At 39.9% G+C, this 14,134-nt stretch overlaps 1 protein-coding gene across 3 annotated transcripts in view; it reads right to left on the bottom strand.

Moving 5' to 3' along the window:
• Nucleotides 1–14,134, bottom strand: part of LOC124387626 — a 152,003-nt gene that overhangs the window by 74,800 nt on the left and 63,069 nt on the right. The gene's annotated exons all lie outside the window — the stretch shown is intronic.

Raw genomic sequence — 14,134 nt, 5'->3', positions numbered from 1 at the left:
ACCATCACTGCACACCTCAATCATGGTTATCTGTAATAAATGAATATTCGGTGCCACCCAGATGAGGATTTGTTCCCTTTTGAGTCTTGTTCCTATCAAGGTTTCTTTCTCATACCATCTAAGGGAGTTTTTACCTATTATACACCGAGCAAGCACAACTTTATGGCGCTTAGACATAACATTATGATCACCTGACTAATATTGTGTTGGTCCCCCTTGGGTTGCCAAAACAGTCCCCACCCGTCAAGCATGAACTTCTTCAGCAATTTGAGCTACAGGAGTTTTTACAGTTCTCCTCACATAGTACTGTATAATCAAACAATACAGTAGGTTTACTGGTCGGCGCTATCTCGGGTTTTGTGTCTTGTCTCATGTTGTCTTGTGTTGTCTGTCTGCACTGTTTTTTGTCTGCACTGTTTGCACTAGGTTACATATTTGATGCACTTTACGTAGCTTGTGTTGTGTTGTAGCTCTATGTTGTTTAGTGTAGCACCAGGGTTCCAGAGGAACGTTGTCTCATTTTACTGTGTACTGTATACCACTTTGTATAGTAGAAATGACAATAAAAGCCTCTTGACCAAACTTGCCTTCGCTCCGACAGGTACATCAATGAGCCTCGTCTAGCCATGACCCTGTTTGATAGCTACTGACCACTGCAGACCAGGAACAGCCCACAAGAGCTGCAGTTTTGGAGATGCTCTGACCCAGTCGTCTAGCCATCACAAGTTGGCCCTCGTCCTCGCCTATTTTTCCTGCTTTAACACATTACCTTTGAGAAAAAATGTTCACTTGCTGCCTAATATATCCCACCCAATAAAAGGTGCCATAATGAATAATGTTAGAATGTCAATGTTATGCTTGGTCGGTGTATATATACCATTCGTAATATAATATTAATTCAATACGTATAAAGCCAAGCCTTCTTTGCAAGAGACACTCAAAGCACTGCATGGCAACAAGGAGTGAAAGCTTATTTATTATGACCCCCTTAGGCTACCCAGTGGGTGGGGCATTGTTGCTAAGGAAACTTACGTGCACTTGTCACCACGCGTTGGTTTCGAAGATCCAGGCATTAATGCTGGACTCGCACTCAAGAGTCAGTCAAAGCTGCCAACACATAACAGTTCCAGACCTGGGGTTCTTAACGAAAGACATTAATGACCAGCCTTAATGACGGGGTTTAACGAGGCCCTTAATGAAGCTGCTGCAATCATTAAAACCAGCATCGGCAGGGTGATGTACGAAGAGGAGAAACTGCTCAGTGGGGAGCGGATAAGTAAAAAGCTGCTGGAAACACTGAGTTTCCTTTTTCTCTTTCTTTCTCTTTCCCCGAGTTCATTACATGTATCTCTTGAAAAGGGGCCACGGACAAAAGACGTAACGCCAAGCAGATGTTTGGGCTCATTACAGTAACAATAATATCTATGCAATTACATCTGTCGAATCTAATGTGGTCTGAACGAGCTTGATGCTCAAATATCATATTATTTAATGGGCTGCAGTGTCAAGAGAAACGATGGCACTCGAACGATTTTATGTAATAACCGAAATGCATCAAAAAAGATGCCTTTCGGTTGATTCAGTGCCACTTCACAGACCATCAAATCCATTCGAGTTAGCCCTCCTTAGCGGCGAGGACAGTTGTTTAGGAGATCGTGGCGCATTTGTAAGGCCTCCTTCATTACCATAAGGTAATATGCTTATACTTGATTTCCCATTTTTCAATACCCATACATCACAAACTTCAGTGTCAACCTCTAAATGACTTAAATAACTTATACGTGTATACTCAATTTCCCATTTGCGCTGCACGATAAATCACGAAAGCAGAAAATCAAGAGGCAAAAATTGCGTTTTTGCATACGCGCATTAGTCTAATGAAAGTGGTCTCTTCGGCGGATATATTTCTCAACCGCTGACGATCACAGATGGAGGAAATGACACTTGTGCCCTTGTGTGAAATGGGCTTTGACCGTGCTAAACAGCGGTTCAATGACCAGGATACTCATACACACACACTCACATGCAAAGACAACACAAATCCATTCTAGCCTTTTATAAGGGGGGATTCCGTAATCACCATTGAACCCTTGAACAAGATCTCATTTTACAAGATTCTTCAGTTGCTTTATGGCCTTTTCGTTAAGGTTCTTCGCATATTAAATATAGATAACTAGCATGTAATTACTAGCTAATCGTTTTGGATTCATATTGCTTCTTTTTAATTAATGACGCATCGCGGTTTCAAGGTGACATTATCAGTTAGTACCAAAAAATAGAAATTATGATTTGAATATTCCAGATATTTTCTAGAGATGGTTAGGTTACAGGGTTGAAAGCATATAACCTAATGTGTCCCAACCTAAAGGACGACCAAAATGCTGTTAAAAATATACCCCAATTTAAAACAACAGACCACAAGGGTAAAACCTATTAAAGTTTTTATATGTGATTGAAGAAAATGCACTGCTTCTTACACTGTGAAATATAAAAAAGAAAGAATAAGACTCTGGCTTGATACAGAATTGACCTCAAATCAGCTGAGACACTCAGTTATGACCCCTGGTCTCCTAGACAGCCTGGCTGACTCGGCTAGCCAGGGTATGTCGAATAATTTAACACTTGGTCCAGACCATTTGAAAAAAGCCAAGTAGTTCTCATCACTGTGCAATATATGTTTTATGTACTGCCTTGGTGGTATTTACACTACACTACAGAATAGTGTATGAATGTGTCTTTGCAGTTTGCATGGAAGATAGTTCAAGCATTCAGCCATGTCTCATGAGACTGTGACAGCCTTGTTGGACAAATGCGGTTCTTTTTTGGAGTCTCATTGCCAAAATGAAGTGACCTAGCTTGGCTCCGTCCCCATTCCATGCCAGATGCCTGACCCCTAAAACCCACCCTAACGCTTTCCCCAAAATAATCTCCCATCTGTCCATGCTTCGACTAGAAAACCACACCTGAGACTGCATCTCTGTCACGATACTCTGGAGGGTCTTTTATCTCCTCTAGTGGCACATAATTAACATGTGCCTGACCAGCCCAACTGCATTATTAAAAGCTGTTTATTCCAGCTGAGGCGAGCACCAGATACGCCGCTTCCCTACCGATGATTCTGCAGTGCAGCGGATGACTATATACCAGACTCATGCTGGGCTGTGGGAAATGTAGTCTTGAGTTACAGCCAACACAATTGCATAGAACCACCATTGTGGAATTAGCCCTGCTATTTAAAGAAGCTTTTAATTCAGGATTTTCTTCTGGGCATTCGGCCGGGCCTGTTATCTGCCATCAAGACCGGACCCAGAAGATCACATAAGGTTAAGCAGCTTCCTCAAGAATACAGAGGGCAAGGCTTAATTATACTGGAATATGAACTTGTAACCTTCCATTTAGCAGCTCAATGCATTAATCACTCAGCTATTTCCACAGAATTACAGTAGTGGAATGTTGAGGGTTACCGCAATGCTGCTCAAAGGTTTTGGCCGTGGTAGCTAAACAGCAAAAGGTTGTGAGATCAAATCTTAGGGCTGCTAAGGTGCCCCTGCTGGGTCCTTAAAAGGGGTTCCTAACTTTAAACTGCTTTTTAAGATAAATGCAAGTGTTTAAGATTAGGGAGTCTGCCGAGCAAGTCTGGTTTGAATTACTTCAACTTGTAATAATAAGTAGTTGCTTTATTCTGGTCAGGGGCAACAGTGGGCACAAGGTGGGAATACTCCCCACCTTGGACACTAGTGCATCAAATGGGGCTATACACACAAACACCTATAGATATATTATAGGAATAGACAGTAATTCCAGCTCACGATCAGATCCAGGTATAGTAAAACTGCAGGGTGTCAACTCTACGTGAGTTTGGCATCTGGGGCCATATAGTATTAATGGCTACATTAACTTATTTAGAGATATAGATGACCCACCGCCCAACACAGGCACAGGTAGTAATCCGAGCCTTGGATCAAACCCAGGAATTGTAAAACTGTGAGGTGTCAACTCTGCCCAAGCCCATGCATCTGAGGCCATATGGTGTTTATGGGCTGCATTATGGTATTTGACAGAAGCCCTATCTAGCCAGCTTTAAGCATCCCCTTTTTTTTTTTTTGCTGATGCACAAGCAACGAAAGCTGTTGCCACCATCCTGATGCCACTATACTCGATTTTCAGTTAGTAAAGTAAAATTTCTCAGGGAATCAGGCAGCCTTGTGGAACACAAGGCATCTGTTACAGAGACTATGGGATGTGCAATGATTTTAGAGCTGTTTAGGTCTGATCAGTCAGTGTGTTAAGTAATGTGCAATGGGAAAAGGCAACACCTGTTTCTCTGCCGAATAACTGACTTCCACAGACTCCTCTCCTGCTCCCTTATTCCCGTATGAATCGGAGAATGAAAGAAGCTTGAAACCGTTCTCGGATCGGTTCACTTTTGCGACATGATGCTTGGTGACCACATTTACTTCGCAAACTTTGATTTAACCAACCCTGGTCTCTGTTAAAGAAGAGCTGCTTTTATAAATACTGTATATATATTTTTGCCATGCTACTGTAATAAGTGGCGATTCAGCCAGTTAGCCATTGCTCCAGGGTACGGACCTTTAAAGCTCTTTCTCTGCAGGGTGAAGGGACGGAAACAGAACAGAGCAGAGAAAGGCTCTGATCTGACCTATTTCTTCCTGACTCGGCTTAGCCTTCGGACCCATCTCTCTCACGCCAGGACTGTGTGTATTATTCATGGACGTTATTGCTCTACATTATTACTTCGAGCGCTCTCCTACTTACCGCTATCATACTCGGCTCGCAACCATGAATTATTTATGATCAAAAGGCAATTCGGGCCCGAGAATATGCAAATGTCAGCTATCATAATCAGCTGATGTATGACGGGACACTGGGCGATCGTGTGACTCGTGGATCTTTTTTTTTTTTTATGACTCGGGGTGATATATGTGTTGTGTAATGTCTTCAATAGTTCGAAAAAAGGTTCTTGTTTTGTTCTTTTGTAAGACTACACCCAGGCCTCCTTTAAATATATATATATATATATATATATATATATATATATATATATATATATATATATATATATATATTTTTTTTTTTTGAGTGGCTATCCAAACATTTTTTTATTGGCACTGCATTTTGTTTATTTAAGAAGGAAGCGATCGCTTTCATAATTTATTAGACGTTATAAATGTTTTTAGGCTGTATATTCATTTTTAACGGAGTTATGCATATGTACACACAGATATGTAAGTTTAGTGCTGTCTGGTCCTTTTTCCCTTTCCTCTGTATGGATTTCCAATTCTAAAGTTTTTCCTTAAAATCAATTTGCTGTCTCTGACCTTTACTTAATGTCTAAGGATGGCCATGTCACGGTCAATGTAATGCCATGTGCTTTTTTCTGTTACATTTTATTGCCTGATATGGTGATATTTTCTATTTTAAATGATAGCACCGTCTACATCACAGGTGTCCAATCTTTTCCACAATGGGCCGGTGTGAGTGCAGGTTTCATTCCAATCAATCAAGGGCCACACCTAATAGTCATTGAAAATTAAAATCATTAGATTTAAACAGGTAGAATTTGGTATGGACTTGCTTGGTTGGAATGAAAACCTGCACCATACCGGCCCTTTGTGGAAAAGGTTGGACACCTCTGGTCTACACTATATTGTGGTGTTCACACCATCACCAAAAGTGGCTGAAACACCTGGACACCTCCTAGTGCACAACAAGATTTAAAAGTGATGTACACTATACAGACAAAAGTTTGCGAACACCTGATCATAGAATTTGTATGTGCATTTTTTAAACGTCCTTTTCCACATTTTGTAAGGCAGTTGTAATAAACTTCACTCATCTGAAAAGATGTTCCACTAGATTTTGGAGTGTGCTTCAAAATCATTACGCCACAAGGGTATTGGAAAAGTAAGGTACTGATGGAGCTTAGGTGAGGAGGTGCAGTCATCACTCTAATTTATGACAATAGGTTTGAGGTCAGAGGTCTATAGCAGGCCACTCAAGATCTTCCAACCTATGTAAACTATATCTCCATGGGCTGGCTTTTGTACACAGATATTGTTATGCAAGAATAGGTTTGGATCTCCTAGTTCAAGTGAAGGGAAATTTAATTCTGCTGCATCCAAAGACGTCCTGTAAAATTGTGTGCCTCCAAGTTTGTGATAACTGTTTTGAAAAGCACCACATATGGTTAAAAATTCAGGTTCGAATACTTTTATCCATGTAGTGTAGGCACAATAATGCTGGCATGGTGATTGATTCATTTTATCCTTCAGACTAGGTGATTTTGAGAAGCTTGAAACTTGTGACTACAGCAGAATCTACAGTTGTCCTGTATTCCTTTTGTTTCTTCTACTCCAGTGAATAGACATTTTTAACTTTTTCAAATTGTCAAGCTTAGTAGCATCAAGTTTTCCCCTGTCAGCAGTACTGAACTGCATTTGGCTATTCACTTCCCATTGTTCTATACAAACATTAATCTTTACATGCCTCTGGGAGGTGGTTGGTTGTACATATGACTCATTTTGCCCTGCATTTTGTCAGTTATTGTTTCCAAATAGATTTCATAATTTGGATTTCATAATTTGGAGAAAAAAAAATCGGTGAATGGTTTAACAGCTAATCAAGTTAAATTCTTGCTAATTTGCTAACTGCTTGTTTTGGAGTGGCAATGTTGCATAGCCTACAGAATGTACATTGTATCAAGGGTTGGAATCAGCTAGTAACCATGATGTAGGTTTAAGCGGCGAAGTTGGATGACCCCACCAAGTCCGTACCATGTGCTCACATCAATCTAATATTACAATAATTATCTAATCAATTGGATCAGGGGAAAATCAGGGGGAAAGTCAAATTATGCAGGACATGAGATCCCCAGGTCTGGGCATATCAACTTGGCAGCCATCAAGCCTCACCTGAAGTCATTGGTCCAGTGTAATCACTTCTCAACATTTTCCTTTTATGTTTCAAAGGAACGCCAGGATTCGATGATGTCTACACTTGCATCTAAAAGTTCTGAGTTTCTATAGAGGGGTCTAGTTCTGACCCTAACCCTACAAGTTCAAATGTTCCTAGGTTAGAATTGAAACTATTCGTTACAGCTTTTTGATTCAACAAGAACCTTTCTGTCGTTTTTAATCGGGGGAATTCGTAGCATTGTGGAACATTCTATGCAAGGTGCATGCTTCTTGGTGCTGCACTCTCTTTAGAATTCTTAGACAAATGGAAAGTAGAGATGTTGAATTTTATGATTAAAAGCTTGCCTTGGAATGCATTAGTGGCCAGAAAACTCTAGTATGACCTTGATGGTGAATCCAGTTTTCTGCTTATCTTTTCATTTTGTGTATCTATTGATATGTAGCTCATATATAGTCAGTGTGCCTGACCATTACCCAGATGCGCTTGCTGAATATCCTATTTAAAATCCATGGACATTGTTATACTGTACTCCTAGAACAGCTAGCAAGCTTCCGGTAAGATGTTTCACTAGGACTTAAAGCATGAGTATGGGCTATCAGCCACAAGAGCATCAGTGAGGTTAGGTACTGATGTCAGATCTAAAGGTTTGACCCAAAAGCGACGTTTTGAATGTGTTCAGTGGGGTTGAGGTCAGGACTTGAGTGCAGGCAGTTCAAGTTCGTTTACACCATCTTTGGCAAACCATGTCCATATGGGCAGCAGGATGGGCATACTTACGGTAAATGGAAATCTTAATACTGCAGCATACAAAAACCTTCTAGACATACAAGGTAGTATCAAAACGTTTTGAGATCAATGATGCTAACTGGTACTATTCTGACCACGTGTGTTACCATGACTCCGTTTTTATCCTGGACATACGTTTGACATACAGCGATGCTGCAATGACTGGTTTGAAATGTTTTGAGTGGCAAGAGTAGAAAAACGTCACTGGAAGCAGACAAGAAATCAGGAAGACCTCCAATGAGCTCAACCCCCGAAAAAGTTAAAATCATTCAGCAACTTGCGCATAATGATCATCGGAGAACAATCCACATGATCTCACTTCCACACCTCCAATCCTGCAGACTTCCAGCTCGAAAGTTGCTGTTTTGAGATCCAGCGCGAATCACAGAAGGCGATTGATTGCGAAAAGAAGACTTCTAGAACCACCTCATATATAGGTTGTATAAATTGCAAAGAATCTACAAAAAGTCTGTAAAATTTTTCCCTATTCTGGAACAAATATTTCAAGCCTTCTAGCTAGTCCCAGATCTGATCAGCTGACTAAATCAAGGTAATCAGATTTGCTACAGGTGGGTTTTTTTTAAATGTTCTGTCTGCTGGAACACTTTGTTGGATTTCTATCTAAAGTCTAAAGTGACCTTACGGAAAAATATCCGTACGGATCCCAACACGGATGGCATTCATGTGTTATATAGCACACCTAGCAGTGACATACAAAGCAACTAGCACGGTCTCAAAAAAGCACAAAGCACACACGGAAAGAGCGGTTGTGTATTATGACTGTTCCCTTTGAATTTCAGCAATAATAGGCCCCCCATGCTCTGGTTTCTTGTAACGTCTACATGCAGAAACTAAATGCTTTTGAATTTCGTCTCCATGGGAGTTGGTAATAAAATGGTATTTAACACAATTGCGCTCTTGTGCTGCCCTTTCCTGTCTCACTCATTCAACCCTGCTTAATCTCCTATATTTTACGTGTTATCTCTTTCCGGGTGATCTTATCCTTATTCTAATGCTCACACTCACATCACATCACACACACAAACACACAACTTTATACCATTTAAAGTTTTCAGAAACGTGATGTTTTTCATGTTTCATTTTTTTCCCCATTTCTTTTCGTCAGTCATATTTGCAGCATTTTTCTCTTTTTATCGCTTTCCATTGTGCCCGTAATTTCCTGCTATTTGCATCTGACTTTTCTCTTCTACCTCATTCAGATTTTCTGCTAATCTGAGTTGCTTTATTATTTTAACCCACACTTCTATTTTGTCCCTCTCTCTTTGTCCTTGTCAGCATCTCTTCAACCCTAATTGCTACTTCGCTCCTGCTGAGTTCAGGCCTTGAGGCTAAATATTTTTCACAGCGAGAGAAAAGGGAAGAAAAACACAAACTATTTTGTCGAGAGTCATCCTTGAATTATCTCTCATGATCTCGTGCACAGCAGGTGTCTGCTGTGGCTGTGGCCTCAACACAGTCTGTCTTGCTATCCACTTTCCAACTCTTTCTAATAGCATGCGATTGTTAGAGTGAGCGGGGAAAGCGTGTATTGGGATTATCATTGATAACACAAAACACTTGCATACAAACACAAATCAATTAAACAGCCAGTGGAGCCACCACTTAACCCTGCATCATGTGATGTAATTCTCTGGTTAATTAGACAGAAGCAGCACAAATTGATTAGTGTGCAAAATAAACTTGCATTTGTTGATAGATAGATAGATAGATAGATAGATAGATAGATAGATAGATAGATAGATAGATAGATAGATAGATAGATAGATAGATAGATAGATAGATAGATAGATAGATAGTAGGTGGGTGAATGGGTGGTGGTTAATTTAGTAGATCAATGGACAGATGGATAGAAAAATGGTTGTGTTGAAAATTAGTGGATGGAGGGAGGGAGGGAGAGAGGGATGAAGGGAGGGATGGATGGATAGATGGACAATTAATCTATTGGTGGGTTAATTAATATAATGATGGTAGCTGGCTGAGTGGTGGATGGTAGGGTGGATAAATGGATTAAAGAAAGAAGAAATAGATGGATAGATGGCTGGATGGATTAATGGATGGATGGATTAATGGATGGATGGATGGATGGATGGATGGATGGTTAAAAGAACAGATTAGTGAATAGACCTACTGTGGATCTATTGGTGGGCTAATAAATATAATGATGGTAGCTGTGATGAGTGGTAGTGGATGGATGGATGGATGGATGGATGGATGGATGGATGGATGGATGGATGGATGGATGGATGAGTAAAGAAAAGATGGGTGGATTGAAGAACAATGAAACTATTGGTGGGTTAATGAATATAATGATAGTAGATAGATGAGTGGATGGGTGAATGGATGGATGGATGGATGGATGGATGGATGGGTGGGTAAAATAATAGCTATGGATGGATGGATAGATAGGTAAAAGAACAGGTGTGTGGATAGATGGACAGTGGATCTATTATTGAGTTAATAAATATAATGATGGTAGGTGGTTGAGTGGTAGATGAGTGGTGGATGGATGAATGGATGGATGGTTGGGTAGATAAAAGAACAAATGGGCAGATAGATGGACAGTGTATCTATTGGTAGGTTGATAAATATAATGGTGGTCGATATTGGATGACTGGTGGGTGGTGTGGTGGATATAGTCATGAGCTCTGTTGTATCTTGCACACCACAACCATCTTCTTAACAGTTAATATGAGTGAAAACGGGGGTCAAATAAAAGTTGCATCACAGTAGCATAACACCAGAAGAACCATCAGTCCTTAGTTTAACAGATACATTAAAACTGTCAAGACTGTATTGCAAATTGCGAAACCAGAATGAAGAGCTTCGTCAGGCTCCTTTCAACTCAGGATTAATCCCATGATCGCTCTCAAACAGCAACATGTATATACATAATAACTATCATGTCCAAACCATCTCAATTGCACCTCCCTCAACCTTGTCCAAAAAAACGTCCTACATGTGCTGTCCCTCTAATAATTTCACTCATTTCTAATCCTGTCCATCTCCCAATGAAAATCTCTGCATCTTCAACTCCGCCACTTGCAGCTCCACCTCCCGTCTTTTAGTCAAATGTCCATGACTGAGCTACAGCAAAATTATTTACAGTCACAGCAATTATGCAGCGTGTTCTATAAATATCATTGGGAGAAATAAAAATGCCACAGAATTCATATTAGAAGATTCACTGAGTGTTTCAGTGCACTAATTAGGCTAAAAATACTACATACTACTACTTGAGCTAATTTGGAATGCTTGATAAAATACTTTGTATCATATTAACCTCTTAAAAACACACAAATCTAAAAACAAATTGACTTTTTTTTTTTTTATCTAGGGGGTGAGAAAAACACCAGCACTTTCGAGCCCTGTCTTAGATCATACAACTTGCCAATACCACCGAATGTCATTGGGTGTAATTTTCACTAATGAGGTCCAGAGGGAAATACGGGGGAATGCTCAGGTATATATTTTGACATTGCTTTTATCTCAGGTCTTGGTTTTAGGTCAATGCAGGGGAAATGAAGCCCACACTCTATAATGGCTGGGTGTCATTGGTGTAGGTGGATGTTGCTCTTGGGATGCTTTGGGACACTTTTTTAAAGATTTTGTATTTGTAGTCTGAGGGAGGAACCTGATCGAAATAAGATTGTAGCAGGCCATGGAATTATTGCAATGGTTTTACCTGGAATTTTATTTATTGATAGGAAATAACAAATCTAATAGTGTCATGATTGGTAATATTAAAGTACAAAAATTGTCCCAGACAGAAATGAATTAGTGGCCCTGGAGCACAGAGGGTTAAGGGCCTTGCTTAAGGGCCCAAGAGTGGCAGGTGGCAATACTGGGGCTTGAACCCCTGACCTTATTTAGGTAAAAGGACAGATGGTGGATAGATGGACAATAGATCTATTCGTAGGTTAATGAATATAATGATGGTGGTTGGATGAGTGGTTGATGAGTGATGGATGGATGGCTGGCTGGCTGGATGGACGGACGGACGGACGGACAGACAGGTAAAAGAAGAAATGGGTGGATACCAGTCAAAAACCGCAACCAGAGAAATCACCACAATTCTTTCATATTGTGATCTTTCATCTTAGACCTCCCAAAATCGTACAATGTAAAGCACGCATTTAAGTTTTAGAAAAAATATCCTATAGAATCCGAAAGGGATTGATATTTGCTCAAAGCATAAAACACAGTTAACAGGTCAACCAGAAACACTTCACAAATCTGAGGAGTTTAGATTTCATGTATGTCTGCACTTATTTATTCATATATTATAAAGAACTTAATAATAGCAAGTGTCAATTGAAACGCTAGTAAGAAGGTAAGTGTACCACAAGCATTTGAAAAAACTGCAGATTTTAAGTGGTTGGGAGCAAGGATTTTGGGTGCTGCTCAGGTATATTTTTCCACATACCATTATAAGTAAAAGCTCACACTCTACAATGCATGGAATAGTTGAAGACGCATAACTGAGTGTCATTGGTATATATTGGTACAGTATAGTTATATGATACTCTTGGGACGCTTGGGACATTTTCTTTCCAATTTCTTTTATATTATCGGGTTTGTCCCACCACTTTTTGCGATTACAAATAGTAGTATAGTTATCTGTAATTGAACAAAGCACAAATGAGATTGTAGACGCTCACAAAGTTTTGGAATTTGTATTTTTTGTGTTGGCAATTATCGAATTTAAGGTACGAGTCTGAAAAAAAAGGGTCCGATTATTTTTTATATCATAAAGAATTCGATATTTTCACTTCGAACACTTAGTTAAGCAGTGAACCAGAAAAAAAGAAACCGGGAGTTTAACTGCCATGCTTGGGTTTACTTTTTTCGACAGGGCATCAATCATTCATTCTGAGGAACTTTATAAAAAGCGATTGAAACACTTGTAAGAATGGGAACTTGTCTCTACTAATAAAGACACCAGTGCAAATGAGGTAGGGAGAGGGGTTTGCTCGGAATATATATTTTGACAATGTTTTTATTATCCTTGGTCAAAGCGTACACAGTGAATTTGGTTGGAATAGTACATGAATCAAAGCTAATTGGCACTTGGAATTATTGGGACATTTCCCAACCATGTTTTTCATATTCCCAATAAATGGGAACATCTGACCTGTTTCTGACCTTTCCAGCTCTCTACAGACTTTTTGTATCCTTTATTTAATTCTGGCAAGGAGAGTAAATGTAGGCGTTAGGGAATGCATGGGCAGGTAGTGTGTGGATAAAGGCTGAATCTTGAAGCAGCTATGATGGTTAATAAAGGAAATTCACAACACACACTAAAACAGCACTAAAGAGAAGTTAAAGCAGGTTAAAATTGCTTAATTTTGTGGCAAGCTACCAACTACCACCCAAGAGGGTGATCTTGAGGAGAAGCAGATGAGGGCAGATATATTATAAAAGTTCATTCATGCTCTTAAATGATGGAGTCCTGAAACATGACTTTGGAAATCCAGCGAAACAAACATAAAAAAAAAGTCAATATTGTCAATAAGCCCCACTCCACAATAACCACTCAGCATGCATTCTCTCACTCATTTCCACTGTCCACTAATTCCTGATGGTGCTCTGCCTGTATTTCTTGAAACAGTCTGTCCGAAGCCATTAAACTCAGGTGGATATGTGGGAGTATTAGCACTACAGGGATTCCATTAAGCAACTGCAGGAGCAACATGCACAAAAAAAAAAAAAAAAAGTTAAAACGAATGCGCAGTTTTGTTTTTCCAATCATGAAACGCCGTATGGGTGCCTCGGGCAAACACGCAACATCATGCTCAATTGGTTTCTCAAGGCTAAGCAAATTCTCTAATCAGCTAGCCAATTCAACCGATTCATGATATACTTTTTTTTTTCTCATCATAACAGCTTCAGTTCCCTGCACTCCTTAAGCTCCAGTCTGTCTCGGGAAAATCAGCGCCTCAGAACATTTAGGCATGAGTCATCTAAGATAGGACCCAGAGAAATGATGGCTTCCTGCACTGTGTTTTCCTGCTCGACCCCCCACCTCCCGTGCCCTTGATTGTCTGCCGGAGGTCCAATTTTAATAGTTCATCGCCATGTACACTGTAGTTTTAAAGAGCACTGAATCAGAGTTCTAAATTAATGGACTGATTATAATATTATTTTCCAACCTGCTGGGGTTGGCCTCTGCTGAGACTCAAATTGACAAAGATTGACAGAAAAAAACTGGCTGGATTAATCGGTCTAATGGCATTAACACTGCTCTAAAAGAGATTAATCAGAGCCCTCAATGGGAGATCGGTTACAAAGCAATGAAAGTTGAATATAAATTTGTTATCCCACATAGGCATCGCCGAATGGGGCAACCTTTCAATGCCTTGCTGTGTAATTATTCAATTTTAAGCCATTT

The sequence above is a fragment of the Silurus meridionalis genome, chromosome 6 (assembly GCF_014805685.1).
Source record: "Silurus meridionalis isolate SWU-2019-XX chromosome 6, ASM1480568v1, whole genome shotgun sequence".
In the NCBI taxonomy this organism is placed as follows: domain Eukaryota; kingdom Metazoa; phylum Chordata; class Actinopteri; order Siluriformes; family Siluridae; genus Silurus; species Silurus meridionalis.
The sequence above is the reverse complement of the archived record's forward strand: the minus strand, read 5'-3'. Positions and strand labels throughout refer to the sequence as shown.